The following is a 10,283-nucleotide window of genomic DNA, read 5'->3' as shown; positions in this document are numbered from 1 at the left end:
ATCAAAGAATATGTTGCAATAGTTTATTTTACAAAGGAATTCATAGCAGAATATTTCAAGAGCAAACCACTTGTTTTCTTCAAATCATTTAAGTTATATTGAAATGTTTTCTACTGTGATCTGGACGAAAATAGACATTTATGTCAATATAATTTTTAATCTCAATCCTCAAACTTACTAATAATCAGTATTAAATTTGGGTAAGTGTTGCATTGAGAATTTCATTTTTAGTGATTTTTTTATTAACAATATTTTTTAATTAGGCTTTACGGGTTATTTTTCCTTTGCGGTTTTTTTTACGAGGGTTCGCAACAGCAGAGGTTATATAAACCCTCGGGGTGCCCGTGTTTTTGAAAAAAAGCCCAATTGTATGTCGGGTTCGAATGCAGGGCCGCTGGATTCGAACCCGGGACCTTCACCTTACAGTGATGAGCGCCGTATCAACGCCTAAACCATTGCGGCCACCGACGCCCCCTTTTGCGGTATTTCCTATCGTTTTAAAATAATAAATGCCATTGAAAACTACCAAACCCAAGATAGAATCTTAAAATTTTTATAGCACGTAAGAAAAAAAGTAAAAATTGTAAAGGCCACACCATGATCTCTATGTGCTTCGTTTATTTATTCACTTTGGCATAGAATCAATGAGATTGGTTTTTCTTTTTTTCTGCCCCAAAAACAATCAATATGATTTCAAACTCTAATTTTCGGGATCCTGGAAAAAATAGAAATATCCGTCAGAATATTTCTATAATATGTAGCTTATCCGTAAATCCGTTAATCGTTCTTGGACGTCGTCCGGAAATAGACAAAAATCCTTACAGTTTTAAATGAAACCTTCTCATAATGATTTTCTCATCGGGGCAATAATTATCGAATCAATCATGAGACGAAGAGTAATTTAAGCCCAAGACCCTTCTCGTGATTTAGGAGGACGACTTAAATTGAAACTGATAAGAGGAACAGGGGTCAAAACTTGTAATCATGATTTAGGTAATTAACCGAAAACTTTTCCTGCAATTAACTGTTCTAATATCCCGATAAAAATGTGTAATTGATTATTGTTGATATATATATANACGATATATATATATATTGAGTGACTATTCTTGCCCAGCGAGGCACAGTCAGTCATATCGCCATCTTCATAAGTATACCAAATCAGTTACTGATAATTCACTGTGGTGTAGCAAAAAATCAAAACTACTTCATTCTATCTACCTCTCAACTTGCTGAAATAAACAATTCCGGAGGACTTAATTAATATTCCTATATGGCAAAATAATTGGTTATGTTTATGACCTAATTTTCTTTATAATTTTTGGAGTAGTTATTTTTGCTTTTTCCTCGTTAAGGTTTATTTTCTTTACTAAGGTAACATTTAACAATTTAGAATACTGACTCCTAGTAAATTTATTGAGTGTGAAGTCGAATAACTTCCCGGTAGAAATGGACTACTTCGCGAGTAATGGCCTGAGTGGAGTCTCTTACTTTTATAGTAGTATTTTTCAGAAGAGGATAAGCCTTGCGGAGGTTGTACATAAATAGCATTTATTCCTTCTACCGGGTCAAAGCTTTCACCGTAACATAAATCCGCCAACGATTCCTAGTCTGAGCTGCAGTGTCACGAGAACCGCTATTGGCCGAGATAAACAGGAAGTGACAAATATCTTGGCGGACTAACATTTGTCCGGGTTCATCGCCACAGAAACGTAACGGGCGACAAACGAACTCCTTTTCGAGGTTTCATGAAAAAGAAAAATCCTGTCTCAAGAGACAAAAAATGTAAATCGCAGATTTCAATGACACATTGAATAAAGTTTGCCACGCAGAGCAAGGCTATCTAAAACAAAATTTAACACAATAAAAACCCCGACGCTACCTTGATGTATATCTTAATAACGTATGAATTATGACGAGCCATAATCATACGAAACCACGAGAGATAGTGATTTATTGTCCTAAAATTATTCATTGACGGGCGACAAACGAACTCCTTTTCGAGCTTATTTTATTATCATTTTATTTATTATTTTATTATCATTAAATAATAGCCATTCGCTTCTGAAATTGTATCCCATCTCTGATATTTCAAAATAAAAGTTACAGTGCATAACCTTCCAACAATCTTATGTAATGTTTGACTTATTATTTGTAAAGCCGACCCAATACTTTTGTTCCAATTGTGTTTTCCTCGTTATATTTTCCTGTTTCGTTTTTTCCCCGTCGGCTGGTTCCTTGCTTAAAAAAATTGCTTTTAAAAAATTGGTAATGATTTAATTAATCATTTTTGAACAATTGAAAATAAAACATGGAATCGAGTTTTTTGTAATATTATTTGAATATCGATGTAGACTTGTTGATTAGTTTTAGTAACATGTTTTATCACCCTTTAACGAATGTAAAAACCTCAATCTTTTCATGTAGTTACGTTTATTTATTTTGTATCATTATACTAAAGACGATCAAAAACAACCCAATTAGTTTTCAGCAATTATTGTCCCGTAAATTCTTCATTTAAATGTTATACTGCTTAGGGGGGGGGGCAATGAAATTTTCAAACCATTCTTACAAAACAAAGGTAATGTTTTTCACCTCGGTTTAGAAAATTGCGATTATTTTGTTCAGAACCCAACCATAATGGAACAGTTTGCTAAAAAAAACTTTAGTTAAGCCGGCTTTCGACAGTTAAATCGCATTAAGGTAAATAAAAAGCATGAAATATGAACTCGACCAGATTTTATCTGGGAAAAATAGTCGTAATGACGTTGGGCTCGCTTCTGAATTGTGTTTCAACTTTGTTTGATTCCCTAAAATGGCTGGATGAATTCCGAGAAGAATATATAAACTATATGAAACAAAAAAATGTACTTATTATTATGTAAAAATTAAAACAACGTCAAAAAATGAAAATAATAACAGATTTCTTTTAAATTGGATATCAGTTATGTATCCAAACTAGAAACTAAACTAAAACTAAAACCAAAACTTTTTTATTATGGTTACTACATCCGTTTCAAACTTATGAATAAAAACTAATATTCAGCGATTTGGAACTCTTAAAATTACATATACTTGGCGTTTTGATGATGTTTGTATTTTGTTCTTAGGAAAGTGTTGCATGTTTTCCAAATGTAAGAGAAGAATGTCTGCATATTAAGGTTGAAGCGGAAGTTTCTTACTCGAGCAAGACTCATTCATTGTAACTAACTTGTTCTTCGTTCGCGTGTTAGAGAACCGATTACCCCGGTTCATTTTCATTTACAAACATTAATTTTATTATTTCCTCATGTTGTTACGATATTTTTTTTTCTTAAGTTCACAATTATTTTCTATTATTAATTATAATATCTTTGCAATTTTATCCATCAGAATCGAAGAACACAAATTACGCCAAAGTGTTGAGTTGTTGCTAATGTTTTATTGTATTATTAAACTACAACTGGATGGTATAAACAAGCTTTGGAGCAATAACTGGATTAAGCTTGATTATCCTGTTTGAAAAGACAGTTTAAACGGATATTTTTTAAAAATAAATTGCTTCTCTAAATCTTATCCATCAAAACAACTTGGAATCTCCCATAAATAAATAACCCCTATGTTTATTAATGGAAATTCAAGTCATTATTCTGCATTATGTAGTCTAAATTACGTCGAAATTTTGAACTATATTTTTATGCTATTGTATTGTGGTAAATATCGGATGATCATAGTAAAACTATGTGCAGGCTAGATGATTTTTTTTTTCAAATAGTAAAAGTGTTAGATTGTACCTGATTTATACCAGATTCACAAAGCGTGAAATCTTTTATTTTGATAGTCTCCGATCAATATTTTAGCCGTCTATAGCCATTTTGGTCTGTCAGATTCTCGGCTTCTTCACTGATTGGTCCGGCCTGTCCAGAAACGAAGAAAGTAGATAGACTAAAATAACGGTAAAAGACCCCAGGTCCATCACTTTATAGATCCGAAGAGCAAATTTTTTTTATGATAGGAAAAGTTGCAGATTTCGGAAATTTGACTTTAAACCATAATTTTTTGTTAGCTTGGTAACATAATGAATTATGTTTAGATTGCCCAACAATGAATAATTAAGTTGGAGAAGGTAGGAAGGTCTTCTTCAACTTAATTCTTTGTAACAATTAAACAGTTTCAAATTATGTACTTTTAATGTTTCTTTAATTCTTTTTTAAATATTTCAACGCTGCTTATTATCTTTCAATTAATTAAGGTTTTTAGTTGAGATAAAAAAGTCAGTGTCACGAGCGGGATTACAACCCACGACCTTTGGCTATATACGCCGCTACTCTACCACTTGAGCTATCGTGACTTCGATCCACTCGGACACTAACTTCCCATCTCAACCCCACCTTTTTGAATTTTCCCTCCTTTTTTACTTTTTTATCTCAACTAAAAATCTTAATTAATTGAAAGATATTAATTGGTCAAGCGGACCACGACTAAACTAGTGAACTGCTTATTATGTTGATTTCATATTTTGTTCATGCAGCTCTTTACAAAACAATACATCGAGTTATTTAAATTAGTTTTTAAATACTCTATTGAAAACAGCCGGAGACAATTACTATCTATTCTCTACTTACAGAATTATAGTTATAAAGTTATATAAGTGGAGGTGGTCTTGGAAGGATCGAACCTCAAAGGAGGAAGACTTGCTGTCTCGTCCGCATAGGTAGGGGTAGGGTGAGTGAATAGAATGAAGAGGGAAGACTGACCGTGTATACATGCTGAAAAGTATACCGCTATAAAGTACAAAACTAGGAAGCTTACTAGAGGAACCAAATAGAATGGACCGAAGAGGTTGAGTGCCTGAGGAACATAGAAGAAAGGAATTTTAGGATAAGATAGTATGTACTACAATATAAAGAAAGAATTAAGGTTTCACCTGGGAGACGTCTAGAAAGATTCCAGGGCAGAACTGCTTTCGCTCTTGGAATGTTGCAACGACGTCTACACCACGATGACTTTAGTGGATTTTAGAGTAGTAATTGTATGAATTTTTATAGATGGAATAGAAGTAGATTTCACTAATTTTCTTCTTAATTTTTATTTTAAATTTTAGTTCTATTTATTTTAAAAATTATGTATTTTACCAAGGATCGAAATCTCGATAGCTCAAGTCGTTAGTGGGTTCGAATCCCGCTCGTGACACTAGCTTTTTATTCAACCAAAATCTAACGTAAAAAGATTAATTAATGGAAAGAAGTACTTTGACCAATTGACTACTAAATATAATGGATATATATTTTATGTTTATCTTTTTGAAAAAATCGTCGAAATCTTTCATTATAAATTGATTGAGTACTTGTTTAGTATGTGTTAATCAGACAGCTACAATAGTACAAATGAGTAAATAAAAGATTAATTAATTACAAGATTAATTGAGATCTCGTCTAAGAAATTTTAAGTTTATCTATTTAAAGTTAATATTACGGAGGTTAAGAACACGGTATTAATATATCTATAATAATTTACCGAAGGGTTATTTAATTTGAAGATAAGGAGCTGAACGGTATATTTGAACGAAAGGTTCGTACATAAGTAACAATCAACATGCTTCACATTGTCAGACACGGTTGTTTCAAAAAATTATTATTAACCGAATAATCCACTGAGAGGAAGGAAGACAACGGTAATTCCTCAATATTTGCCTCACTTTCCCCTTTTTTTCCAAAATTACGGACAATTTGTTTTGCATTAATGTCCCATCCGTCTACGGAGTTGGGGACAACAGCTTGTTTGGTTTATAACTACTGGGCGCCTGGGTTAGCCAGCTCCCGGCTTCTCGCCAACGCTTCTAAGAGCTATAAAACACTATTATCTGCCACAAGAAACGGGGGGGGGGGGCTGTCTTTGCTGGAAAGTTTGCTCGGTTTGCTGCCTTGAATCTTTCGCAAAGCCGAGTTTGCTGGGTGAACCGAAGGGAGTGGAGCGGTAAAACTACCTTTCCGAAAAGACGACAATGAAAACTTTGTGGACGGAACCTTTATCAATATTTTACCTGGGGCCATTTCAGCACCCTACCTATTTAACATTATATGTAATTTTGTTGTTGACGTAAGGGGACTTTTTTTTAATTTTAAATCACTTAAGCAGAGACGAAGAATTAGTTTGTGCCATGTCTATTTTAAATATTAAACGAGACAAATTGTTACTCCCCAAGTTACAACAAATTGAACTACTTTGTAAGATATGCAATGCAACTTTATACTTACCTTTAGCTGATAACTATTCAATCTCTCTATTTATAAACACAATTTGCAAACTTTCCAAGATCATAAATTATTTCGCTTATAAGAAAATTGTTATCAAAAGATTATACAATAAGGTAAGCTAGCAAGGCACTAATTTCCAACTAGACGTTGAAATATGTTAGTATCTAATTTTGACGGGATGTGAAATATATTATTCTTAACGGAAGTTTTAGAATTTTCTTTTGGCAGTTTCTTCCTCATCACAGAATATCGGTTGTCTTGTCTTTATGAATTGCTAAAGGTGTTCCAGTTCAATCAAGATTATACGAACCATTTATGTTTTTAATTTTTATTTGAATCTGGGGCAAACATTTGATTTGTTATAAGCTGTTATTCTTGTAACGGTAATTGTTGTCAGATTTTACGTTATATTAAAAATAATTAATATACAAATAATTGTTTTAAATTCGATAATAAATTAGATAAAATACCAAGCAATTCAATAAAATTCATGCTGCTATTGGGCCAAAGCCCCCGCAAGTGCCCCGTATGCAGAGGAAGGTTGTTCGATGTGTCCCAAATAATAGAGGCGTGCCATGGCTCCATACAGAGAGCGTGCAGGCATGCCGCCGGATTAAAGAAGAGTTCTCGGACACGGCACCGAATTTCAGGGTCCCCTGTTTCGCCTTTTAGGGGAATTGGGAATTTTGTATTGTATATAGCCTTCAAAATATGTGTTTTGTGTTTCTGTTTCTTGTACGAGTAAATGTATTTATCGGTATGAATGGGGAGGGGCTGATGGTGAAGTAGCTTCTCCATCGCCTCTCAGCTTGTGTGTATGACGTGGGATGGTGGCGGAAATTTTATAAAAATACGCCATCGACTCCAATTTAGATTAGTTTATCATAGGGAACAGGTAGATGGAGGAATATCAGTACTCCATCTACCAAACAGTATGAGTGCGATCAATGTATATAGGAATGAATATATTTATTAGTGTGATTGTGTATAGAGTAGGAGGGGGTACCTTGTTAGTGCTTCGGGGCTGAAATGTCCAAGCTGTCGGATGCTGCTATCATAAAAAGAAAAAGAAAAGAAAAAACTCGTGATTATACTTCTGAATTCATCATGAAAATTTTTATATATCCTTTATAAATTATGTGTAGAGATTCTCACGATGTCTGAATAACTTCATAAATTATACTCATGGCGATGGATTTAACCTCTTATAGTGATATTCGTGAGTGAAAAATAAGGCAGTAACATTTATATGGGTAGTAGTAATCAGAGGATCATATATAATACCATCGTCTCGTCATCTTGTCAAAGCATCAAAAGTTATAAAACTTTATTACCACAATATCTTTCAAACGACCTTTTTTAACAATTTTCGAAGAGGTTTTTAATTTTTTATTGAAAATAATGAAGAAGTGTTATGAGCTATTAGAAATGATTGTGCCACAATCAAATGTCAAATTCCAAATTGTTTGATACACTGAGTAAATTCGCAAAGTGAATTTGCGACCGTGACCCTTTGGATTAGGTTAGGCACAACGGCCAATATACATTTCCAGTTGGCTAATAGAGATATTGAGATTGTTGTTATAGTAATTTCTAACAGCCTGTCTTATCTAAGTCCTTCCAGATGGTACTGCCAACCTCGTATTAATGTGCATACCTTGAACGTTTTCAACTTTAATCACAAGATCAATATTAATGGATACATGCTCTAATCGGCACAATTTAGATGACATTCATGAGACATGATGATACGAAATCAGATTTCAAATACAATTCGTAATTATGTAGATTCGAAATTAAGGTTAATTAAAAATTATTTTGGTATAGGACTAAGTTGTTAACAGCTCTCATTAAAACTGCTAAATAGGACTTGTCTTGTTTATTAGATTATTGCGTTTACGATATTGTGGATTTACATCTGCCCTTTTCTTAGCCCATAATTTCATTCAATCGTATTAGATATAATTACGAAATAGACAGTATGGTTCTAACGTTTAGATTGAAAACAGATTTCCAATAAAATTTGCTGGTTAATTTTTTTATTATTAACTAATTTATTAAAAATTTCGTTGGATGGGGTATTAAATCATAAAAAGTTTTACGGGATGAAGTAACAAAAAATATTATTGTACAATGGCTAGTGATGGAAGCGATCCTATTCCTTTTTTCTGCATGCAACTCTGGAATCAACGATATTAGCGTCTCTTAATTATCTAACTGAAAATTATAACCGAAAAATATTAAAGGCAACTACTGTTTCTGCACACAATTTAAACAAAAGTTGATAGAAAAAATCCAAAATATTTTATGTGTACATATGAAACTATATTTTTTATGCATTTCGATACATAACCATTTACAAATATCTAAATCAGGGGTGCTCAAACTTGAACTGCTGGCGATCTACCTCAATATTTTTAGACTACTTACGATCGACTCTGAGAGGCTGCAAGTGTGTGTGATGCAGGGTTGTCGTACATACACGATACACCCTACCTACCTAGGTAGGGTGTACCGTAGCATTTATAGATATTAGCTTTCTGCACAATATAGGTACATTATTTTAGTCAAGGTTTGGGTTAGGTTTAGTTAGGTTCTTCTCTACAATATCAATGAAAAAACTCATAGTTATTCAAAATTGCGAGTTTATTGGTTGTTACAAAACAAAAGAGTTACATATGGTGTTAAACTTAACTAAGGAGTGGNCCATCAAGTTACAATTCAGAATGACTCCAATTCCTGCAGGCACAACATTTATATCGGCGTGAACGAAAGTCTCGAATGTTCCCGTCAAACGCGCCGCCCGAAACTAGACTGTACTGTCTCTCGTTGTTTCTAGACTAGACTGTACTGTCTACTAGTCTAGAAACAACGCGGCTTTTCTTTGACAAGTGCCGCGCGTTCCTTTGATAAAGCCACCTTTTGCCGCAAGCAGTGTTATTTTATTACGTAATACATTTTTGTAGTTTAGTTACCTACCTACTTATTAAAAATTTTTTTCTTCTCGAGATCTACTCAAAAAGCACTCGCGATCGACTGGTCGATCGCGATCGACCGTTTGAGCACCCCTGATCTAAATTAATGTGCATTTTTTAAATTGTATTTATTTAGTATAAAATTATACTTTTGTAAATCACACCAAAATAACTTGATTTGTTGCTTTCAGCTGTATTACACAAAATCAGACGGAAACCGGCGTATCTATTTCTAAGTTCAAGGAACTTAGCCTTGTAGAGGTATGGCGGCGTACACGATTTGGGCAAGTTCGCCAGATCGTCGCGGACGAGTACAGCCGGAAAGGTCCAGGGGGATGTCGGCCGGTGACCCAACCGAAGCACCGTCCCCAGCGCCAATCCGGCCCTCCCTAAGGACTCACCGAAGCGAATCCCGAGGGGTCGCGTCTGCGAGCGAAGCCTGTCGTAAACTACTCTGTACGGGCAGTGGAGGATCTTCATAGCCAGGGAGAGCTCCGGCTTGGCCAAGAACCCGGCCGCTTAACCGAGGGTGAGTTGCTCTCTCCGAAGTTCGGGAGGCAAGACCCTCAGCTCGCAGCACAGACTGGCCAAGGGGCTGGTCCTGAACGCTCCCGAGATTTCTCTGAGACCATGATAATAGAGCCTGTCGAGCTTTCTCAGGCGCGTTTTTCGGGTCAAGGAATAAGCCATACATCCATAAAAGATCCTCGAACTAAGCAGCGAGTCAAAAATTTTTAGCAGAATCTCTCAGTCTGCTCCCCACCTAAAGTGACCAACAAATCTCAACAGTGAGAGAGCTTTCCTGATCTTGACCTCGACGGCGTCGATGTGTGCCTGCCATCTCAACTTCTCATCAAACAGGAGGCCGAGGAACCGCATCTTCTCCACGTACCTCACAGGTGTGCCCCTCAGGCAGAGTTGAGGGGGCTATGGGCCGTCCTCTATCTGCAAAAGTGAACACACACCGTTTTCGAAGTGAAAAGGTAAACCCGGCTTCCTCGGCTATGGCAGCCACATCGTTTATCGCCGACCTCCGCCAGATCCTTAACCGAATAGTAGAAGCAGAGGTCGT

This window comes from Cimex lectularius, unplaced genomic scaffold (genome assembly GCF_000648675.2).
Source record: "Cimex lectularius strain Harlan isolate CLEC.00 unplaced genomic scaffold, Clec_2.1 scaffold54, whole genome shotgun sequence".
NCBI classification, from domain to species: Eukaryota; Metazoa; Arthropoda; class Insecta; order Hemiptera; family Cimicidae; genus Cimex; species Cimex lectularius.
Note: the sequence above shows the minus strand (reverse complement) of the source record.